Genomic DNA, 26,449 nt, shown 5'->3' with positions numbered 1-26,449 from the left:
TAGGCCCTCCTCTACTTCTTATGACTGCATGTATGAGTCGAGGCATGCAGAGAAAAGCTTGCAGAATATTCCCCCATTCTTCAATAACGGCCTCAATGAGTTGGTTGTGATTGCCAATAGGGGGTCTACGACTTCGTATCTTTTTTTTGAGATAGTCCCATAGATGCTCTATAGGATTCATGTCCGGACTGTTAGGTGGCTACTCTAATAATGGAATATCAACATCATTTTGTTAGCCAACAACCTGTCGAGCCACATGAGGACGAGCGTTATCTTGCATGAATAAAAAATTAGGTCCAATAAACGGAGCAAAAGGCATTAAATGTTCGACAATAATGTTGTCGTAGTAATAATGGGCATTCATAGACCTCGTACGTATGGAAACCAACTCCGTACGAGCTTCAAAACAAATTCCCCCCCAAAACATTTTAGAGCTACCACCAAAAGGTACTTTCACTTACTAGGAGAGATATTGCAGCTGGCAAACCTTTCTCCTCGCCTTCGCCAGACACGCTCACAACCATCTGGAGCTTTTAAACATACTCTAGTCTCATCGGAGAAAAGAACTCGTTTTCAATCATCAATGGTCCAACTTTGATGCAATCTTGCAAAATTCAATGTCTGAACCCTGTGTTCTCCGGTAAGCAAGGATTTTTTGGCCGGTTTCCTGTTGCTCAATTCTGCTTCATGTAAACGTCTTCTAACTGTTCGAGATAATATCGCGACATTTCGAACATCTGCTAGTTCCTTTTTTAGCAAATTGTTGATGACTCTCCCATCTCTGAGAGCACTTTGTCTCAAAAAACGATATTCAATTTGATTAGTGCAACGTTTTCGCCCTTGCCCTGGTCTTTGATGGTACGGCCCTGTTTCATTATATCGCCTCACCTTGCGACTGATGCTGGAATTATGTCTTCCTAACAAACCTGCAACGTATCGCATTGAATATTCTTCATCTAGGAGAGTCAATGCTCTCACTGCCTCCTCCATTGACAAATTTCTTTGGCGGTTCATTTTTTTATTTGATTTTTATGCAAATAAACTTCCAAACATACATGTGATGAAAAATATCACAATAAAAAGCTTGTTTCTCACAAGCACTTTGGTTTAATCGGCACTTTTTATGAAAATTTTAACTCACTTTTAGTCTAAAACGAAGTTTAATACAAATTATTGTTAAAACAAGACTATTGTTAGCTAACATAACAACTGTCACTGTCAAACAAGGTCCATAGGCAACTTGTTGTACAGTACAGTATCAATAAATAAAGATTATTGAGAAAAATATGAGTGGTGCGTTAATTTTGTCCAGGAGTTTATATATATATATATTTAGGGATTCTACAGTATTCACTGCCTTCCCTCGCTCAACCGTTTCCATCTCTCTCTGTTGTTCCATTCTCCATCGTTTAGTCCTCTCTTATTCATGGCGTCGTCTACTTCGTTCCTCCAGGATTTTCGGGGTCGTCCTCTTTTCCTCCTTCCTATGGGGCTCCATTCGGTTATTCTCTTTATCCATCTGCTGTCGCTAGTTCTTCTTACATGTCCATACCACTTTAGTCTTTTTTGTTCTATATATGTTAGTATGTCTGTTTCTATTGATGTTCTTTGCTTTATTTTGTCATTACTTCTCCTATCCATTCTTGTTACTCTGCAGCATCTTCGCAGGCATTCCATCTCTGTTGCTACTATCTTACTGCTGTTTTTCTTGTTTATGATCCAATTTTCAGCCCCATATGTCATAATACTTCGCACTAATGTTTTATAAATCTGCGTTTTTGTCTTCATATTTAGGTGTCTATCCCACCATACTGAGTTAAGTTGTCGGATTGCTGTTCTTGTTTGTCCTAATCTTTGTGTAATTTCTTCCTCTGTTGTTGCCTTTTTCGTGATTATAAACCCTAGGTATTTGAATTTATCCTTTCCTTTGATTGTTACGTTGTCATCAATCTGTAGATCTTCTATGTCTTCTTCACTTGTAGATAGGTACTCTGTTTTCGCGAGGTTAATATCTAGGCCAGCCTTGGTATATTCTTCTTGTAGTTTCTTCATCATGTAGCTGAGGTCGTCTTGGTCTTGTGCAATCTGCTTCTAATATACTAAATCCACATAAATTCTGAAGCATATTGTTTGTGGTCTTTAAGTTCTCATGAATCTTAAATAAAAGGTTACATCTATTTTGGAGGTTTTTGGTTGTAGTCTCTTCCCATCCCGTAACTTCTAGATCTTTAGTTTTAATTTCTTCGGCTTTTCCCATTATTTTTTCAGGTCAAAAACTGATCTTTTAGCTATTGAAAAGTATTATACTTGTTAATCACTCATCATAGGAACTTAGAAAATACCAAATATGTAGCCGTAAAAAAGGCTGAGACGTTTAATGTTTCATGAAAGAAATTAATTGATTAAGTAATCAACAAAAAGCAATTTAATTGTAGGATATAATGAAACCGGTGAAGATATTTAAAATTTAACTCTTAATTAACTGAATATATCTTAAAACACTTATTACTCCAGGTAAATAAGCAAAGTTTAATCGTGTTCAGGACTTCCAAGTATTTGATGAGTTTTTCTGTTAATATGTACTTTTAGTAATTTTCCTATAGTAATTTTCTGTAGCAATTTTGGCGTAGTTTTTTTGTATTTTCGGTTACCATATAAATAAAATGGTATTTATTTATAATTAAATATAAGCAATTTATCTGTTATTGAATTAATTTTTTGCTCTAGAAAGAGCAAAATAAGGCAAAATCATTGATTGTTTATAAGTTTTGTAAAAATCAACTTAAAATGAGACTAATTACGTTTCCTAATTATTGTAAACAGATTAGCAGCGAATTAAAAAAATAACTACTATTTACCTAATCGTCCCAGAAGAACTTTTTTGTAAGTTCGTGTAAAAATATTTTTCTGAAGCTATTTTCTTGTGGCATTTTAATGCAATTACTATTTTTATAGGGAATAAGCCACAATTTAAGTTTAAAATAATATAAAAATAAAATAAAATACTCCAGTCGTCGGAGACGATAATGCCACTAAACCTCTAAAAAGCATACGAACAAGATGAATGTTGCCGAGAATATTAATTTTGGGACCCCAAAAAAGATGCAAATAAGTTTACTACTTTTACCGCTGGGCTTCCCCCTATGCGGGGGTTTTAGGGGGAAAACGCAAGAAAATCGATTTACCAAGAATCTGTACGCCGGCGCCGTAGAAAAAAATGTTTCAAATAAAAAATGAAGCTGAGATGATTTTAAACAAAAATGTTTATTAGCACTTTTTGTGTAGAATAAACCGTTCTCTCAGAAACAACGCTTGAAGCGACTGTCGATTTTGAATATAAAATTTGTATCAGCTTGATGGTAAAAATTCGATATCTTTTGATCCAAGTGTCCTATCAACAAAAATCAAGATGCGTTTTAAAAGTGGTAAAGGTGATAAAATTTGTAATGTGGTTCCTCTACGAGGGAGGTGGTTTTTTCTGATAAAACCTTTTTTGCATATTTTTTGGGGTCCCAAAATTAACATTCTCAGCAAAATTCAGCTTGTTCGTATGGTTTTTTGAGGTTCAGTGGCATTTTCCTGTCTGATAAATGGAGCATAAATAAATAAATTTATTTATAAGAAAACTAAAGCGTCTCTGACCTTTGGTAATGCGTTTTTTAGATGACTCTATATCAGTTAGGTCGGATTAAAACAATGATTAAAATGTAGAAAATTGCTTCATTGGAAGTCGAGAAAATACATTTTTTTTACATATACCGATTATGAATTTTGAAATTTAATTGTCTTCAACCTAATTTTTTGGTATTTTTCACGAGGCATACCGATGATTTTCATTATCATAATATATGTTATAAATATTTTGAAGATATGAAAATCGAGAAAGAGCTACGAAAAGAAAATCTAATAGTTTAATGATTATCATCTATTGTTTATAACTTCGTCGCAAATCCGATCAACTTTGACCGGTTATATCTCAGGAACCACTGCCCGTAATTCAACTTTAAAGTAATTTCGTAATAAATTAAGTTATAAGCAAGGAAAGAATAATCCGAATGTTACCTCAAATCTCACATCCATCTCAAAACAGATTCGCCCTAGTCTAACTGTGAACTTATCATCGATTACGTTCTGAGCCAACACGGACGAAAAATGAAATAACAATGTTAGACTATTTCCAATTTTACCGGAAATAGTACATGCTCAAAAATATTTTAATTAAAAGTTCACTATCGAAAACCTATGCAGTTGAATTTTCAGACCTCAAATCCGTTTAGATTGGCAGATGCGTCTAATATGCACTCATCTTGGGACACCCGATATAACTATATCAGTTAAATTTTAACGCAATTTGCTTAAAATAATTTCTTAATTTGTATGACAGGTAACACGTAATCTTCCGCATCAGGTACCAGCGCATTGGAAACAAAAATCTTGGTGATGAGTTTACCTATCGTAGGTGATTAGTTTACGGGTGTCCTAACGGTGCCGTTGACCAGTTTATCTCGGAGGGTCTAATAATTTTATGGGGGGCTATAAAGTGATAAGTTCGTACACATCCTTTCTTGAGCAGTTTGTGATGATATATCATAAGTTTCTATTGCCGATACATCTGAAGTTCCGGATTTCCATTTTAAACCGGCTATATTGGTTTCTGACCTCCCATTTATTCCTTTTTTACTTTTGTGGCAAGCGGCTTTGTATTGTTAAAATATAAATTCAGTAGTATTCAAAACATTTCTTGTATTTGTGGTTTCATATTATTTTTGTAACACCCACCCCATAACTTGACAAGCGGCCCCAGGCCATCACGGAAACAAGAAACTTCACTTTATTTTCATCACTCCACAAATAGTATTCTATTGATTTTGAGACTAACTGATGTTCTCTCTAGCTCAGAGAAATATATTTTTCTTTTGCTTACATGTCTCCTTTCTTTTAATAGGAAGGTTCAAAACGGATACCAAGTGAAATGTTTATACCTTAATTTTAGGTAAAGACAAGATTATAAGCATTCCTATATGCGTTTTATTCCATATAGGAATAAAACGTATTCAATTTTTTTATTTGGTAAACATTAGTAAGAAAAAGAAGGCAGAAATAAAATGAATTTTATACCTTATAACTATAATTTATTTTACTATTTTTCATTATTCCTGGCCATCAGCACATCAAAACAAATAACAATAACATGTTTTTCAAAATGAGGCAGCAAGTTTAACATCAAAAAAATTAATTTAAAATTTATCAAACAGTTACTAGGAGGCCCAAATCGAAAATTAATAAAGCAAATTACACTAATATAATAAATTTGCTGGCAATACTTTATTGGATATTTAAAATAACCTACCAACTAATCTCTTAGTCTGAATACTTTATTGTTCAACATCATGGATGAAATGAAAAAAAAAAAAGTAAAAACCAAAAAAGGATACCAAATGGGAGCAAATCAACTTAAAATAATCTGCTATGCAGACGACGCAATACTACTCTCTCAAAGTGAAGATGATTCACAGCGTACAATACAATATGCTGCACCAAGTTAATATAACCGCCAGAAAATTTAACATGTTAATTTACCCAAAAAAAATGCATGGTGCAAATTTACTAAGATGTAAATTGGAGCTGGAAAGTCAGATAATAGAACAAGTGATGAAGTTTAAATATCTAGGCATCACATTATCTAGCTACGGAAAGCTCGAAACAGAAGTGGATCATCAAGTGAATAAAGCAAACAGAGCCGCAGATTGCTTGAATGAAACAATATAGAGAAATAAAAATATCGAGAAAGAACTGAAAGGCAGAATTTACAAAACAGTCATCAGACCAATAATGGCATATGAGGCAGAAATACGAGCTGACACAGAGAGGACAAAAACGATGTTAGAAACAGTAGAGATAAATACACTAAGAAAAATTGCTGGTAAAACACTATGGGACAGATCTAGAAGTACAGGTATACAACATAGATGCAAGGTGGATAACATCGATCACTGGGTAAGAAATAGAAGAGTAGAATGGAACGATCATATAAGCCGAATGGCAACAAATAGAGTAGTAAACACGGCAAGCGACGGTTCCCCAATAGGAAGACCAAGAAGACTAATGTCTTAAACTCAATGTAGTTTAGTCTATTGTATAAAAAGGTACTAACAGTGGGTTTTCCCATTTTGCTTATCGATTAAAATTCTTAATGGTCCTTTAACGACTGGAACTAATTGTACTTCTGCCGGAAAGGATTTAACTAGTTTATTAAAATAAGTAATATAACCAAAACATTTGTAAAGTAAGCATTTTTACTAAAAATCCTAAATTGTAAGTAAAAAAGCATTTATTATCATTCGAACTTTATTTTTGTAAGTCTCGAGTTATTTAGCACTTATCTGGCATGTTTGTCTTGAAAAATGTTCACCCATTTCCTTACTCCACAAAAGACTTAACTCGCCATAATTATCGCGGCGGTTTTACCTAATCGCCCTTCTTAAAGCTCTCAGATTTATGTTGGAATAGCGTGGCTTGCTTTTATTTCTTTCTTTCTCCACCACAGAATCAATAGTTTTGTAAAGTTTAATAATATTTCGCACCATATATCATGATGAATTAATATTGTCAGTGATGTAAGCTTCATATTTTCCTTTTAAGTGCAGATGAATGATCACTGTCCTTTAACTTCCTCAGAAAGAGTTTTACCCCAAGACATATTTAATTCCTTGCAACAAAAAGTTGTGTTCAAATGACAATGAATGTCCTTGTTAGCTCATTGGCGATTATAAAACATCAAATATTATCATTTGTTTCATAACAGACCGCTTGATTTCGAATGGTGACATACATAATATAAGATGTTCTGAGCGTCTTATTTTGTTAAAATCATTTATCAAATTATATTATTAAAAGTCTGACTTGAACTCAACTTGCAAATGTTTGTAAAAATACTCTAGGAATATGTAAAGAAACTCAGAATCATCATCATCATTCAGCCAATTGCATCCACTGCTGGACATAGGCTTCCCAAATATGACGTTTTGTCATATTTTTAGAATAGATTATGTACATACAAATGAATCAAGGGTTGCTCGTACTTTTTCTATTGATAGATTAAATAATTAAATACCTAAATATTAATTGTGAAATAAAAAGAATATATTAATTTGAGTATTTTACATTTTTTGGTATATAGCCTTCTCGTAATCGACAAATGCAAGGACCAGTAGTATGTTGTACTCGATTCATTTTTCAATTAATATCTTTATAGAATGCAGAATGTCTTGTGCTGTATCCGGCTCTGAAGCCTGCTTGTTCTTTGGGCTGATAAAAATCAAGTTTAGATGTTGGTCTCTTCGTTAAGATTTTTATAAAGAGTTTGTACATATTTGTCAAGAGGCTGATGGGTTTATAATTTCCTAATTTAGTAATGTCTCCTTTTTTGTGTAACATTGCATTGTTCCAGTCGTTTGGAATAATACTCTTGTGTAACCATTTATTAAACAGTTCGCTCTTTGCTTTTAGTAAGATATCTTCTCCTAATTTATCCCCTTCAGATCCCTAATTTATGAGAGTGCTTACTCATGTCGGGAAATTGTATTGTCGTCTTTGGCTGGTCTTCGCTGGATCGCTCTTTAAAAACTCTGGTTATTTTCAGAATATCCTGTTTATCTGTTGTTGCCTTTTCGTCTTTGCCTATCAGCTATTTCTTTTTTACTTCGTGTGTAAGTTCTCTTCTAATTATTTTTAAACCTTTCTTCTCTTCTACTGCTTGCATAATTAGTATTATATCTTTTGTAATTTCGGCTGAAATTCTTTTATTAAGTTTTCTATATTCTTCTTTGTTTCCATTTTCTTTCTCGCTTAGGTTTCGTCGTATTTCATTAGAGCTTTTGTGTGTTTACGAATCTTTTCGCTTTTGGGGTCATTTTCTTTTCAATATTTGAATCGTGCGTTTTAAACAGAGTATATTATTAATTTAATGTGATCGTCGATTTGGGAGGTTTGGGATTATTACCCTGTAGAGTTTCGGCTATATTTTTTATGTATGCTTCTGGCCTGGCTGGTTTGGTGGATTCCAAACTATGCGTTTGCGACTGTTATATCATCTTTGTTCTTTCTTTTTGTAGATATATCATTACTCTAACTCTTACTGGTCTGTAATCGATTCCCACTGAGAGTTTTTACTTAGTACAGTTACACCTGGAACTATTTCTTTTTGGTCTGTTAAACTCAAGATAATATTATGTTAAATGATAGTGTAGTTTCTTCTTCTTATGATGCCTATCCGTTACGGATGTTGGACACTAACATGGCTATTCTGACTTTGTTGACTGCTGCCCTGAAAAGTCCGGTAGTGGTTAAGTTAAACCATTTTCGCAGGTTATGCAGCCAGGATATTCTTCTTCGTCCTGGACCTCTTTTCCCATGCACTTTACCTTGAAGTATGGTCCGAATTAGGTTGTATCGTTGTTCATTGCGTATTATATGGCCCAGGTATTCTAGTTTGCGACGTTTTATGGTTATGACTAGTTCGCGCTCTTTACCCATGCTATGTAGTACTTCTTCGTTGGTAACTCTGTCTATCCAGGAAATCCTCAACATGCGTCTATAGCACCACATCTCAAATGCTTCGAGTCTCTTCAGTGATGCTTCAGTTAAGGTCCATGACTCCACGAAATATAAAAGAACGGAGAATACGTAGCATTTTAGTAAACTAACTTTTATTTCCAATTTTATATCGTGGCTGTTAAAGATTTTTTTTCATTTTGACGAAAGCTGATCTTGCCTTCTCGATCCTTATCTTAATTTTGTCGATTGGTCCCACTGTTCATTTAAGTTTGCACCCAGATAACAAAAGTTGGTGATTTGTTTTATAGGTTGTTGGTTAACTAGTAATTGACCAGGTGGTATCCTATTTTTGCTTATAACCATGTATTTGGTTTTTTTGATGTTAAAATCAAGCCCAAACCTGCTACTTACTTCTGCCACCCTGGAGACAAGTGTCTGCAGACCTTTAAGACTGTCTGCAAAAATGACAGTATCATCAGCGTATCTTATGTTGTTCAATCGTTCTCCGTTTATAAGTATTCCCTCGTCTATGTCCGTTAGCGCTAGGTTCATAATGTGCTCTGAATATGTATTGAACAATAATGGGGACAATATACATCCCTGTCTCACACCTCTTTTTATCTACCTCTAGTGTAGTTTACTACATGTAAAGTAGAAAATTTCATGTTTTAGTTAGTTAGACCAACTTCTCTTAGATATTGTTTCTATATCTATAAATTAAAATTGAGTTTGTTAATACTGAAACAGTCTACTTACTAGTAAATTCAATAAAAATTTTGTCTACCCCGTACATAGTGCATGTGTAAAATCCTGTAAAAATTTTTAAACCTTCGTCTAATATGCACGTAAAACAAAATACTGATGAGGTTGATGATCTACATGTTGCGTTATAGACGTCAATTAACGAATCATTCGCAAGAAACCAAAAACGAATACCAATATTCTTTGATATAACTCAAGCTCTTAATAGAACTTCGACACTTCGAGACAGTGCATTTTACAAACTTTAACTGATAATAGAATTCAAGGTAACATACTGACATTTGTAAAGAGTTTTTTAAATAATCGCTCAATTAAAATCGGAATAAATGGCGTTACAAGCACACATTAGATAAAAGAATTCCTAAAGTTATATAAGTCCGACGTTATTCGTAATTGCCTTTAACAGTATTACCAATGAAATTAGAGCACCTATTAAACATATTATTTGTGCAGACTATTTTATCAAACCTGCTATAGCGCTGTTATCTTTATAAACTGTATTGCTATCGATGAAACAATAATAGTTATTGTTAGTATAAACATAAACAGTTTAACGTATGTAATAAAATATTTAGTTAAATTTTTTGGTGCAAACAATAATTAGTACATCGAATAAATCAGCGAAAAACTAGTCCTGCCCACCAGTGGCGTGGGCACATCTATAGGTAATGGAATTGTTAAAAATTCATTCGGTTGTAGTCAAAATCAAATAATATCAGTGGTAGCATTTATCTACTTTTGACTACAAGGGCGACAATACATCAAACAGATCTCCAATAGTTCTTATTTCTATACGATGTCTCAAAATACAGTTAACAAGAATTCAATCCAAACTCCCCCATGTTTTTCTGTAGGAAAATCGACTCCCGAGTCGTATTATCCAAACAAGAATCAAGCTATAGGGATGCGTGCTGCTGAAAATCTTAAGCTACTCGACTATGTGAATGTGAAGGCAGTAGGCTATTGGTCCTAAATATATATCTTTTGCTTCCATAATATGCAATAATCGAATCTGTATACAGTGATGAGTGCCTTAAGAACCGGCAAAATAACGCAAAAGATAAAAAACATAACACGTTGTGAAATAAAAAGAGATGAAAGTAGTAGAGGTGGGAAATTATCGATAGAAACCTCTAATTTACATTAAATTACATTAGGACTATCGATAGTTTCACACCTTTAGACGTTAGCTTATGAGCTAGTTGACTTCAGTCATAATATTACAAGTATGACGTCGAATATTTACATTTTTTAAATTTCGCATAAAGTAAAAACTGATTGAAGGCAATAAAGCAAATGTAAGTAAACAGTTTAATTAGTAGTAATTTGATAATTAATTCTGTGTTGACGAATACAGAATAACAAGCTATGATAATTCTGTATTGAGAAGAGTGTATGCGACGTCTCAAATCATAGTTTATTATTGATCAATACTTTAATTTTGGATAAAAAAATACTCCTACTTAAACTCTTTTTACTTACATTACGTGGTACGTATTACTATGACTGAAGTCAACCAGCTCATAAGCTAACGTCTAAAGGTGGGAAATTTTCGATAATTCTAATGTAATGTAAAGTAAATTATAGGTTAATATCGATAATTTCTCACCTCTACTACTTTCATCTCTTTTTATTTCACAACGTATTATGTTTTCTATCTTTTGCGTTATTTTGCCGATTCTTAAGGCACTCATCCCTGTATACCTAACAAATTCAAACTTTGTTGATAACCTTTTAAAATCTCGTCCAACGCTGACAGTTGGCAACTCCATCATAAACGTACGTCGACTAGTCTCTCCTACTAAAAGAATAATAATCTCAAACATTTCCCTTGTATTCCACACGATCTTGTAGAGGATGCTATCAAAAATCTTGGTTTTCAACTGGCATCTCCGTCTTCATGTTTCATTTTTAAAAGCAGGGATATCTGGTCACGAATATTCCCACATTTTTAGTTTTAGACGACATGTTTATATCTTTTTCTAAAATCTAACCTCTAAAAAGAGGTTACTCACTGGAGTCTATACATTTTTGAATTTTTTACCATACCAAATGCTTAATGCCCAATGCGCAGATTGTTGTACTCAATGGAATTAATAAAAAAAATGTTTATATCTTCACTTCCCAAGACAACTTCGAACTCCAAACCACTTTAGTAAACCCATTAGATAGATGGTAATGAAAATTGGATTTTCCTATCGACGGATTAAATGGAATGCTTTAACTGCAAACAGATCGGCCACATTGCCAACAATATCCGAACACACTACATATTACATACGAATATATACCGAACACGTATATATTCTACAAACAATCAACAAAATACCGAAGACTGCAATTTGGAACCTACTCAAAACAGAACGGAACTAGATCAGCCATTTGTACCTCCCACCTCTACATATAAACGGAGATACTCCAAAGTTCATATCAGTTCTACCGATAGTAACTCCAAAACTATTTCTGATATGATGCCTCCCCCTAAAATAAATACAAAAAAACCAAAAAAGAAACGAAGGGTGAGTTCTGCTTCGCAAAATGCTCTCACTGAAACTGCAACACAGTCTATTAAGGATATGTACCATCAATCCCCGAAATCTTTTGGATTCCTTCTGATAATATGATCGCAATAATTATAGAAAGACTTTCGGTTGCAGTGACCCATATATCGAGGCAATAAAATTCACAACACTAGTTTCTAATTTACAACTATTACATACAATTTTTACAGAAAGATCTGTGAAAAACAGAATAACTCGCCTAACAAAAAAACTTAATAATAAATTAAACATTGACTTAAATGAAACCGAAACCTCGCTGAGATCTAATATCTCCCAAGAACCGAGTGATGATGATTACAATTCGGATGCATCTGGAATATCCCAACGATCTCAAAAATCGTCCCATTGATATTAACATTATCTATCACTCCATCTTCACTCTACAGTGGAACTGAAATGGTTTTTATCCTCGCCTAGAACATTTGCAATCTCTTATATTTGATCACGCTCCCGATTTCCTTTGTTTACAGAAAACCAATTATACCACTGCTCATAACCCTTCCTTAAAAAATTTTTTTGGTTACAACTACATTAGAACTAGTCATTTACGTTCAAGAGGCGAAACATCCATCTTTATATCCAAAGATACAGATCACCAAGAGTTTTCTTTAAATACTAATTTAGAGGCAATAGCAATAACTGCCTGGTGTTCCAATCAACTAGTCATTTGTAGTATATACATTCCTCCTTACTTTAATCTACAGAGCTCCGATCTTATCCAATAACTTCCCGTTCCTTTTATCTTAATTGGAGATTTCAATGCTCACAACACACTATGAGGATCTGAACGAACATTTCGCCGAGGAAAAATTGTCGCAAAGATAATAAACAATGCTAATATGTATTAACCTTTTAAACCTTGGAAACTCTACATATTTTCATATGCAATCCGGCACGTTTTCCTCTATAGACTAAAGTTTTTGTGATTCAAAAATCGCTCCTCTTCTCCACTGGAACACTTTACAAGATTTACACGGTAGTAATCACTTGCCGATTCTTCTTTTCCTTATTTCACTTAAAACCAACTATGTTCATGAAAAAAGAAAAATTTCTCAAGCAAACTGTGATTATTTAGTGAAACTCTAGGCAGTTAACGGATCAAATTACCTTTGGAAACAACGTTGATGAATCTGTAATGCAATTTACCGATTCCCTCATCTCTGTCGCTGACTAATTCATAGGTAAATATGTCATGAATTGCTCAGGGAAAACTGTTCCTTGGTGGAATGACTCCTGTAAAACAGCAAAAAGGCTCTAAATAAGTACTGAAAAACCCGCAGAATTGAAGATCTCTGCGTTTAAAATCAAAACTAATTCTAAAAGAGAGCAAAAGAGCATCGTGAGCAAATTTTGTGAGTTCTATTTGTACAGACTCCCCTCCTGCCCTAGTATCTGTAAAAATCAGGCAGATAAAGGTTGTAAATACAACTTCTTCAATTCTTGCAATAATTCATGAAGACATTATTGTTACAGACGATCAACAAATAACTTGCACAACACTTTCATGACAAAACCAAAGCCAGCATTTTCATTCCATACACAAACAATAATACACCTCTTGCCTTAGATCAGTCGAATCCAATAAATTTTTCTTTTACCGAAAAAGAATTAAATCTTTTTCATCTCTTCTACAAAAAATTCAGGAGCTCCTGCTGCTTTCGTCAATTTTGCTTAAAAATCTTCATTAAGCAACGCTATCCAAACTCTTCGAATTTTACAATATGATATGGTGTAATCAAGATTTTTCTGCCCTCTGTTGACAACGAATTATTATACCTATTAAAAAAACTGATTACTTATCAAACTCTCTCAACTCTTTCAGACCAATCTCATTAACATGTATGTATGCTTTGTAAATTGGAGTATGATTCTCAGTCAGGCTTTAGAGGTAATAGAAGCACGATAGACAATCTGCTTCTTCTTCAATTAGAAATTTCTTAAGTCATATCAAATAAGAACGATGTTGTCGCTGTAGCCTTGGATATAGAGATCGCCTTTGATACTGTATCTACAGCTTCCATTGTTTAAAAATGAAAATAATTTATTCTTTCTGGAAATATTTTATCATTTATATGTAATTTTTTAACATAACAGATTCTTTAAAGTTGCTTCAAATGAAAAACATCTGTATCACTTACTCTTGAAAACGGTGTACCACAAGGTTCAGTTCTGAGCACTACCTTGTTTCTTCTTAGTATAAATGACATGAGTTCTTTCGTTCCTCTCTCAGTGAAATATGCGATATATGAGGACGACTTCATTTTTTTTGTCAAGGATTTCGAGTTATCCAATTTCGTAGTTGCCACTCTCCTGTTATTTACCTAACGGAGTCCCGCTCAAACTTGTTGACCAACACAAATTAATAGGAGTAACGTTTGACACACGACTTACATGAAGATATCACATTGAAAACACTAAATACGAGTTGTGATGTAAGAGACTGCATTGAACTAAGTCTAATGTGACTTATTTAACTTAAATCTCATACAACAGCCGTTTTTGTAACTCAAATTGTAGAGTCTCTTAACTCAATTTAAAAATTGAATGTTGAAAACTGGATTAAATTTTTACTAGAAACTTCAATTGGAATTCGTATATTAACAAACTACTACATTCTTAGCGGTCAACATACTCAAAATTTTATAAAGCATTGGGGTGCATTTAGAACTAGTCAATACATAGGACGACGACAACTATTCTTAGCTTTATTGCCAAAATTCAGAAACAATATCTTTTATTTCTCAAATTTTCCATTCTCCTCTTTCTTTTCCCAAAAATACAAAAACTGTGTCCCTCTTAATAAAGAATAAAAGTCACCAATTTTGACATGGCTCAACTCAGTCAATCGCTACACACAAATTAAAATTATCTTTCATGGACCTACGATGTATTGACTTCACACTTAGAAAATATCCCAAATCAAAGTATTAGATAAATAAACATATATCTGCAGAAATTATATACCATTACTCCAATTATTTACAAATCGTTACCGATGCTTCTAAAACTCCCCTCATTGTAATAAAAATTTTCAGTTTTTACACAATTGTAGCGAACCAAGGGCAGAGTGATAGTATCTATACATAGATCTTAATTTTTTCTAATACTTTAGAAACCCGGTAGTATATATACAACAGTGTAAACTTTTTTTGTTGTGCAATATGTTTCAAAAGTCCCCAAACATAAATATAGTTAACTGTGCTTGAATTACCTTTCCAGTTACAGTTAAGGTTTTCACTGTGCGAATTTCTTTATACAGAATTACCAAGAAGGTATTGTGAGAACCCACCTGAAAGACATGTCGATTCTTCTGAAGAGGATCTTGCCTTTTAAAGATGGCATTTCAAAAGCAATCGATCGAAATATACAAAAAACATTTTTCGATTATCTCGAAGGTAGTGATGGAATCTGAAAGAGTTCCGGCTCCATACAAGTCGTAGAGTTGAACGAACAAAACACGAATAATAAAATACCAATAAAGACCATTCTTTTGGTTTGTGCGATCTTTTTTTTTTACAAATGAAGGTTTACGAATACGTCAATCATGTTGTAGCACTGAAAGATTCTAAAAGAACTTCACATTATTATTTTCAAATTAAATTATTATTTAGTTATAATCCGATTCATAATAATTAATAGTACAGGAAAGGGTCATGAAAGGTAATAAAAGATGCAAGATATAAATGGAATTTATAGAATTGACTAATACGTGCATATACGAATCTTGTTCAATTGATAGCCATCTTTGGTCAGGTTAGCCTTGGAATCAATAATTGTAACCACTCAACTGACGTTTTGCAATGTTAGTTATGTTTGTAAACGTCACACTGGTTACACACGTCAAAATCTAATGCGCGTGCGGTCATCTATGTATAAAGAAACTTTGAACAAACGGCAATGAGAGTAAAATTTAAATAGTAATGAAAAGAGAATGAATATAATAATCAAATACAGGACTATTTATACCTTATGTTCAGATGGATTTTAGTCGGCAGATTCCAATGGAATTATCTGTTTATATTTATCTAATTAGCAATAAAACGAAAACGTCCATGGAAGCTGTCAGGTGGTGTCATTTATTCTGTATGAGAATGATCGGCCTCATGTTGCCAAAGTAATTAAAGAAAATCTACAACGAAAAAAATCGAGGATATTAGAGCATCCGCCCTACACTCCCGATTTATCGCCTTGCGATTTTCCCATCTTTGGGCCACTGAAAAAGACAAAAGTAATTGTTTTCAGGCGGACGAACAAATAGAAAATGTAAAAGAATTCTTCGAGCAACAAACACAAGAATTCTTTAAGGGATATGTGTAAAACAATGGGATATGTGTCTTAATTGTAGTATTTGAAGTGAATAAGTAAAGGTGGGTTTCAAGTGAACAATCTTCGTATATTTTTGTAATTATAATAATTTAATTTCTGATATCAAAGGGTGATACAATCTGTGTGACTCACAGAGAAGAGACAACGATCAAGAAAGGACTGAGGACTTAATATTTAAAAGGTGTTATAGGGGCGGAAATTTGGGAACGAGATACAAGAAAATTGAGATAGAATAATATTTTGGTACCTAAATGTAGATAAACCTTTTATTTTTAACGCATTAATCAGTTGATAACCGTGAAATATTCGATCTGATGAGTCTTTGCACATAATTACAAAATATTAAATAATAGAGCTTACGATATTCTCTTTATTAGCTTATAAATATATAAATATCATAAGAAATCCAAAATTAATGTAAGGGTTAGTCGTTATTACTATCTTCTTGGATAAATTGTTACTTCAATGCACAAAAATGAGTTTATAATTTAAATAATTAGTAAAAATTATACGTAAACAAAGCCGTACAGTCACAACATTTCAAGACTCAAAATTTCAATGGATATTGAGTGTGTGAATTAATCAGTCCGTGAATAATGTCATTCATGTACAAAGAACCACCGAGTGAACCATGTGTATATTTCTTTTATGTACGAAAATAAAACGCAATTTCAGTTGTTTGTAAACAGGTCTTCCGACAAAAATATTTGACATTTTTGACAAATTGTTTCATTGTTATATCTAAAACATGTTCTTCAAATAAAAATCAGATTTCTACAAATTGTTTTGGAGCTAAGTGATAATGCTGTAGTATGCGTTGATTAAATGAACTTCTCCTTTTGTCGGGCATTGGTAGCATCCAATATCCCATTGTCAACATTGCCAAATGACAGTTTTTAATTTTTTCTTCAGAAATATTGCAAAATTAACATTCCAAGCGAGACAACGTTAAGAAGGAATAACATCAATTCTTTGTATTCTACAGTGACTGGAAAAATCAAGAAAGAAGTAAAAAATAATTATTTTTATTTATGCATGGAGGAAACCACTGATTCCGCTGGGCGTTATATAGCTCATTTATTGATTAAAGTTCTTAACCAGCAATCCTGCTCAAAAGCACATTTAATTGCCTGCGAACGGATAGAAAAAACGAATGCTTTGCTTTAAGAGTTACAAAGCATGACAACATATTAAAATATTTTATTGAAAAGTTCGACATGTGACATGTTTGGCGCTAATATAAAAAAAGTTTTTCTCAAAGCAACTTTAAGAATTCAATATTACAAAATAAAACTTCCCAATCGTCCTCTTCCTCTTCAACCAATAAGAACACTATGGAGGACCTGGTTGGAAGCGGCATTCTTTTATTGTACCCATTTTACTGATCTAAAACATCTTTGCAAAAAAAGTGTACGCAAAATAAACTACTACCTCAACAGCTTGTGTATTAGATGTTATTTTAAACTTGGAAGTTGGAATCAAATAGATTTTCTTCAGTAGAATCTGTGAGTTTAATTAATAGCTGGGAAATATCTATAACTCTACAACGCAAACATGACGACTTCCATATGCACAAAAAAATGAAAGAGGTACAGAATACCAGAAAACAACGCAATACAGGCGTAGTTGTAGACATTGAAGGCCAGATTTTGACTACCATTGAAGATAAATTACGAAGATGGAAAGAATATAATATGCAAGAATTATTATTCGAAGATGCAGCGCGAAGTCGGACTGAAATAAACAATCCCTACGGTCCAGAAATAACAAACGAAGAAGTAACTATGGCCATTAAGCAGATTAAAGATAGGAAATCACCAGGAGCTGATGAGTGATGGTGAAATTTTAAAGCTATTAGAGGCACACCAAATCTCTTACGAAGCTATTCAACAACATTTACGAGACGGGTTACTTACCAAAAGACTGGCTACTATCAATATTCATTCCACTTCCTAAAAAACCAACGCTAGAAAATGTGAAGAACATAGATTTATTCGTTTGATGTACCATATACTTCAAGTATTCCTTCATATCATTCACTCGCGCATATACATCAAATTAGAAGAACACCTGAGTGAAGTTCAATTTGGATTTAGAGCAGGACTCGGAACGAGGGAAGCACTTTTTAGTTTGCAAGTTCTAATACAGAGAGCCAGGGATGTCAACTGCGATGTGTATGCATGTCTCATTGAGTTCGAGAAGGCATTTGATAAAGTCCCATATGGGAAACTAATCGATATCCTAAAAACGCCAGAACTTGATGGTAAGGATATAAGACTGATCTCAAACTTATATCTCCAACAAAAAGCAACAGTACGATTAGAAAATGAACTGTCCGAGATCTTCACAGTCGAAAAAGGAGTTAGACAGGGTTGCATATTGTCATCGGCATTATTTAACATTCTGAAAACATCTTTAGAGAGGCCTTCGACGAATCAGAAGATGGGATTGCTGTAAATGGCCAACTTATAAACAATATTAGATATATAGACGATACAGTGTTGCTGGCAGATAGTGCGCAGGGGCTCCAAAGGATGATGGATAACGTTGTAGAAGCCCGTAACAAATACGGTCTAAAACTAAATTGCAAGAAGACAAAAATAATGATCATTAAAGAACACCAACATAAACGGTCTAATTACAATAGGCAATACACCGTTAGAAAGAGTGGAAAACATATGCTATTTGGGCTGCAATATTAAGGATACTTGGGATCACAGCTACGAAATAAAAACTCGTATTGAAAAAGCCAGAAGCTCTTTCAACAGCCTTAGGAAGTTTCTCTGCAACTTATCTTTAAGTATCAATATACGCGTAAGAATTCTTGATGTTACGCCTTTAGTGTCTTACAGAAGATGAAACAAAACGATTAGAGGCATTTGAAATGTGGTGCTACAGACGTATCCTGAGGGTCTCATATATACACCACACAAGTAACAAAACTATTCTCCAGAGGCTAAGAAAAGACAAAGAAATGATTACCATAAAAAACAGAAAATTGGCTTACTTCGGCCACATCATGCGTAATGATAAATACCGACTTCTACAGTTGATTCTACATGTCAAGATTGAGGGTAAGAGAAGCCCTGGACGTAGACGTCTATCCTGGCTGGCTAACCTTAAAAAATGGACTGGTCTAACGTCAACTGGTCTATTTCGAGCTGCTGTGAATAGAATAAGATGGGTCAACGTGGTCGCCAACATCTCTAGAAGATAGGCACATTTAGAAGAAGAAGTATCTATTAATAGTGTTAGTAGCATTATTGGGGGATAAATAAAAAACAAATTAAAAAGATATTACAGAGAAATGAAGGATGTCTTTTCAGCAAATCTGGCTAAAATTCTTTCTGGTGACTTTGTGGAAAATTTTAATATTGATACTAAATCACTAAATAGTTTAATTAAAATATGCTCCAATCACATAAGTTAATGTAGAACGCAGCTTTTCTGCTTATAAGTATATGTACTCAGATCGAAGACAGGTTTCTGATAGACAATTTTGAAAAACATTTAATTATTCATTGCTTTTGAATAGAATTGATATCATAAGTTAATACCTTAGTAATACACTCGTAAAATTAATAATTTGTTCATTCATATTTTTGTACATACATCTTTTGTATTTAGATAGTGGAGCAGCATTTTTTTTAAAAATAGTACTATTACTACTAAATTTAATTGTTTTTTTTTTAGAAAAAGTGTTGCATATATATATATATATATATATATATATATATATATATATATATATATATATATATATATGCGCATATTTCCTTAATTTTTTTGTGCATATTTGCTCATCTTTAGTGATGACTGTCGTATGAGCACACTAGACACTATAACTGGCGTAGTTTATATCATAATCGTCAATTGTAAGAATTATCATCGAAAATGAAAAAGACCCTTAGTATACATATGTATACGAAGCTACTAAATCTATTTATGTACTTGGTATACTACATAATATATGTGCAGCAAGTTCATAATATGTACCTGTTTATTCACGATTTATTTTGACGTCTATAAAATTAATGAATGAATTAAGTTTGTAAGAAACCAGTACTTCCCGTCTAGATTACGTTTATTTCGATGTTTAAATTGAAGTTCAGATCGTCTTATCAGTGTTTAAAAACATTTTTAATCTGACACACAAACAGATGCTACATCAGTGGATCCATTATAGCGAAAATAATTTTATTCAAAGAATAGGCTTTTTATTGAAATTTAAAAGATTTAATGTCGCTTTTCGTAACATTTAGAAACTATTTAGAACTTCGTAAAACTACTGATAAGAAACTACGGCGCGAGAAGCTAGATATGGTACCAAAGTCGAAATAGCTAAGTAATGGATAAATTCCACAGCTCGTAAAACAGTGCGTCGATCAAATCAAAATTATAGCTGTAAAGGTTTTAATTATATTCACTTTTCAGATTCTTGTAGTAGAAAAGAAGAAACATGAGAAAAGCAAAGCCCAGCTTTCTCGATTTAAAAGTAATTGAATCCCGAAAGACTATGAAATTGAAGAAGTCAACTGACTGTCCAATTTGCTTTTTTGAGATTAGATCATGAACGAAATACAAAATACTGAAATGTTACTTATTGAAGAAAGAGCGGATATAGGTAAACAAATAATATGTGCCAACCATTGAATACAAGGCTCTTCAGGAAGTGTTTTTAATCACAATCAATAATTATTTATTTCGAAAACAATGTCGAAAGTCATCCTGAACAATTGAAGAATGAAAACCTCAATTTAATTCTCGGTCTATACGCCTACTGGTAGAGGATCCGGTCCGGTAATGAATAATTGCACATCCTGTAGATGTACATTGACCAATAAATGAAGAATCGGCCGGGTGTCATTCCTTTCGCCTCTCCCCGTAAGACATGAAAAGAAACCCTTGAACTTGCCAACCTACCGTTCACCTCCTTTCGTTCGGTTTAAAACTCTACAAGTGTACCCGTACGTTCCGTTTGTGTGCGGTACGGTAGTGACGTAATAAGTAACTACTACCAAAATATGCTTAGATGTAGAGATGCTGTGGGCGCGAATCATCGAATCTTCAGGAGCAGTTAACAAAAATTGGATGTGGATTGATTCTTTTATATCACTTTGTTTTTTCTATATGTATAATTTAAATATTAAAATGAAGTGCCGTAAAACTTTACGATGTTGTCACTGAGGAAAACTACCCCGAATGAAATTTAAAAAAAAACAAATTTACAATTTATTTAATAATGCCCATTAAAGATAGCAAAGAATTTTATTTAGTATTTTAAACTGAGATTAAATCTCATCAAGTATTTGCTAGACAGCTCTTTGTCTTGTATTTTGTGTGCCCTGGTTTTCTTATGGCGGCACCACACTTCGCTATGTGTTATTCGTTATGCGCCATATTCGACCGCATAAGACGAAGTGTGGAGGTAACATTCGTCAACTATTTGCTTTTTATTCTCACGCATAAGCAAATTCCCGAACACACTTCAAAGGACACGAATAAGCCGAAGGCACGTCGAATGTATGTGTAGATTGCCCACACTTCTCTCGCACTGAGGGTGGTCTCGCTGTTTATCTACCTTTCTTGTAATTCTCGTTATTCTTGAACCCTTCATTTTACAAATTTGTGTGTTTATACACAACTATCGTATAACTTTTTACCTATTACGCTTTGATTTAAGGTATACCTACTGTAAAATGGAGTGGACAACTGAAAAGATTTCTGGATATATACCAGATGCAGCCTTAATGACATGACACAACAAGTTGCAGTGACCGTCAATACATCCAAGTCTATTTTGGTTGTGCCAAACACGCAGGACGCAAATATTTGGCATGTTTGACCCGCCAGCACAAGTAGCATATTTGTTATTCCCTGACGAATAACAAATATTTGGGCGAATACATCGAAGCCGCATAACAATTAACACACAGCGAATTGTGGTGCCGCCATTACAGAATAAAAGCTTTTACCAAGGAGCGTGCCCAAGAAAGTTTTATCAAGAATTTATTTGTTATTTATCGTATGACATACACTAAGAACACGTAATTAAAAGCAATATTTTTATAAAAAAAAAACGTTAAATGGAGTATTACAAACGAACCTAAATATATCAATATAATCTAAAAAATTTTCTGTCGCATTCAGGAATTCCATCGTCTTAGTTTTTCTTGCTGTTCTGTCACTCTATTACCCTCCTTATCTTTTCACAGCTTTTGTTTGAATTATTTTCTGCTTTTGTTCAGTTTCTGGTAAAATTTTCTTGTCTCTATCATCAAATCATCATCAAAACATCAAATAAAATGCGCTGGTTTTAATATGTTTTTGGAAATATTGCAACCAATTCTGCAAATGGTTGCCAAAATTAGCAAACTACTTCAATCAAAAGACATATATATTTGTTAAGCTATAGAAGATGTTTCAAACTTAGCGCTTGCTTTGGAAGAATTAAGGATCGAACCGTCCATATTTGTGATAATATTTATTCCAAAGTAAAAAACACTTGTGATAAGCTTCAAATTAACATTCCTACCCCGAGAAAACGTAAAGGTTCTACTAGATCAGATAATAATGGTGGCAATGCATCTACAGTCAAAGTGAAACTCTTTGTATTTTATCCGCTTTTAGACCGAATGATTCAGTCATTAAAGAATAGATTTGACCAAGAATAAAAAAATATATTTATTCAGTAGCAAAATCATATCGTCAAATATAGATGAGCTAGGAAATCAAGATACAACTTAGAACATTTTGATTTGAATTCTTCAGATTTAGAAGCTGAACTAAGACTTTTAAAAACAAGAAAATTAAAAATTTTCCACCTTCATAAGCTCTTGACTGGCTTGATTGTACTTGTGAGAAAACTTTTTCTAAATTGAGCATAATAAAATCAATATTTCGATCGGCAATGCTACAAGATTGTTTGGTATATCTAATGGTGCTTTTTGTTGAACAAGAACTTGCTCTAAATATAGATAAAGATAGTATAGTTGGCGAATAAAAAAATCGTACCAATCGAATGATGTACTAATGTCTTGTTATAAATTTTTAATGTAAATCTGACTTTAACGTATTTTTTATATATGTGACTGTGGCCACCCATATTTTTCTTATGATCACGCATTAATTTAATATAAAAGCAAACGTAACTCGTTTCAAAAATTTACTGTTCTGACAAATATATTTTGAATTTAACAAATTATTTAAAAAAATTGAAAACTGTTTTTCATATATGAAATTATCATTGTTGGAACTAGTAAAAATATATATGGGGGCGCGTTTTTTGCATTGGAATCCACACTAAACAAACCTGGCCACGCCTATGACGGCAAACAAAAGAAAATAGAACCATTTTTAACTAATCCTAATTTATATAAACAAAAAGCAGCTTTTCAACTACATCTTTTTAATAGCTTACTTTGGATTTTTGTACTACTAGTGCCCTTAATTTAGATGTCTAGTAAGCCTTACTGTAGATCGTATGGATTATTCTACAATTTAATTCTGAAAAAGTATTATTAAGATACTATACCCTGGCCGCTTAAAACATGGAATCCAAGGTCGCATGATCACTCAATGCAAGCATCGACAGGCGCTCGAAACTAGACCTTATGGGAAACTGTTTACACCGTCATTATTTGTGTCATGATACTATAACTTAAATGTTTTATGTATCATGATTTGTGTTTCACTTTCGCTGGCTGGTGAATTTTGTGACAATGTTTAAAATTAATGTAAATCAATAACCTCTAAAAAACGGTATAAATATATTACAGCAACATTGTTAGTTCGTTTTTGTTGAGCGGTGTAAACGTGGGAAAAGTGGTAACATAGGAAGAGGAATATTTAAAAGTGCGTGCCATTCACATGATCATTCCATCTTTTCAGCGGCTCAACTATAGGGTTGTGATGAATAAAATGGACCAAAGAAATTGATGGCGCTCAAAGAACGGAGTGCACAGATGCTCCCAATTCAATCTAAAAAATCTTCTAGGGAGAAAGTACAAAACTGCCGAACAGACTCCAAATTTGAGGAATGGCTTCAATATTTTTAATAAATTTCAGCCAAGCAAAAAAAGTTTATATAAGTAATTTTTGTGTAACTGATTTGGTTCATTGGTGAAGTGAGTCCCAAGAGACACCTCTACCTAAAGGGATATATTCGGCATTTTAAATATCCAAAAAATGCCGGCCGGCCGGCCGGTCCTTGGAGTGGATCCTCCGCGCCAGCGCCAGCGCTGCTTCGGCTTCGGGCTTCGAGTGAGAGAGTGTGCGCATTTCAGTTGCTACCGAATACCGAAAGAATCTGCCGGTACATTTCGAATAGATCTTTTTCTTCTCTCTCGTTCCGTGTCTTTTGTCTTTGTCGTAAACTTCGACCGGTGTTGTCGAGTCCTTTCAAATTTATATATTCTTGTTATATTCTTACTTTCAAGTGTACTTACTTGTATAAATGTATAGACAGGTTTGTCAAACCTCACATCACTAACACTACAAACTAAATATGTTTGCTTTCTATTTAAATCAAGACAAAAGTGTTTAAGCCTGGATTTATGTTATTCGAAACGATAACGACACAATAAGAACTCGATTCCGAATACTTATACCACATACACAAAACAAATGGTTAGTATTATTATTGGATGGAGAAACTAAAGTGAATTTTGAGAAAGCAACAGAACAAATACGGGTACATCACATTTTAAAGAAACGAAAAGTATGAGGAGTATATCACTCTTAAACAAAAAACATTAGGTCATCGCATCGGTACCAATTTTTTTTAATAGTTTGGATTGCTGATATCTAAATGCTAAATCTCCTTACATTCTCCAACAATCAATCCTCATTAGGTACCCTACTTGAAAAGCTTTAATTATATGTATTAAGAACAGGTATTACACAGAGAATGACAGATGGATCTGCGGAGAGGTACAAAATAACCAACATCCCCTTATCCATCTGAATTGGGAAGAAACGCGACCTCACCCTACGGGCCAAAGAAAGAGCTATCCGTGTGATGGAGTATTGGAGCGACGGATGTGATATAGTTGGGAACGACCGTTTTACATGCCCTGCGAAGCACGATGACGGCTCAGTTAAATTTCGAGGATCGAGTCCGAGCCGTCTGGCCTATCTGGCCTCTGATATCTTCTTTTCTTCGTACCTACAGCTCATTTTTAGTCCTGGTCTGCTTAAACACTTTAACCCATTCTTCGCTATTCTGAACAGGTCATCCCCACGTGGCAACGTCCCATAAAGTTACATAAGGATAATTATGTTAAATATTCAAATATTTATGTATAAGAGAACAGTTAAGGACTTACTTCTGGTGAACACTTTTTATTCGTTTAGACGAATACTTGCAGGCATATTTTTAATGATTGTTTATTTTTGTATATATTTTATATGTTTTATGTATACTTTTTTATATATTTTTTACTAATTATATAATGTATTTGATATATTTCAATACATCTGAAAGTTAAATGAAATAAAGAGTTCTTCTCCAGACACCATAATTTATCCCACCCAGTATTGTACGCATTACCATTCTTTCGAGGCACCCATTTTCTTTTATTACTATATTAAAAAAAAATGAAAAAGTAGTACAAATACAACAAAAAAGAAATAATAAAAACAACCAAAGAAACTGCAATTAAATCCAGGAAGAAGGTGGTACAGTGGACTAACGCAAAGTTTTATAATGTGTTTTCTGTTTTATTATTTAAGTAATATTTTTACAATTGAATTAAGTAATTTTATTATTTTCTTTTTATAGATTTTAATATAATTGAAAAAGTTTACTTGTTGTATAACAGCTCCCTCGTTGCGTAAATGGACTCTTCCAACTGTTTACTGTGACTGCGAACCACGAACAGCTATTTCGTTTCGTGGCGCTACTTGTGTGATGCTCGTCTCAGCATTTTACTATAAAGATAAAGTAATACAGAGCTAGTACAGAAGCTTCGCTTCAAAACCTAGATAACCGCAAAATATATAAATATCTACGTTTAATTTAGTAAACTAAATAGAATGTTATTTCTAACGTTAAATAAATTATTTTTTGTAGACTTTTTACGTACTTTTTGTTTTTCTTACAAATATTTATTATTGCTAGTATTTCTTTAATATATATATATATATATATATATATATATATATATATATATATAATGTTTATTTCATGGATACTCCTTTCTTTTTATTTGTCTCCTCTTTGAGAAGATACTAAAAAAAGATAT

At 33.3% G+C, this 26,449-nt stretch overlaps 1 protein-coding gene across 5 annotated transcripts in view; it reads left to right on the top strand.

Annotated features, from left to right (window-relative positions):
• Imp (IGF-II mRNA-binding protein) overlaps positions 1-26,449 on the top strand; it is a 318,650-nt gene that overhangs the window by 198,073 nt on the left and 94,128 nt on the right. The window lies entirely within an intron of this gene.

The sequence above is a fragment of the Diabrotica undecimpunctata genome, chromosome 2, assembly GCF_040954645.1.
Source record: "Diabrotica undecimpunctata isolate CICGRU chromosome 2, icDiaUnde3, whole genome shotgun sequence".
NCBI lineage: Eukaryota > Metazoa > Arthropoda > Insecta > Coleoptera > Chrysomelidae > Diabrotica > Diabrotica undecimpunctata.
Note: the sequence above shows the minus strand (reverse complement) of the source record. Positions and strands in the feature narration are given on the sequence as shown.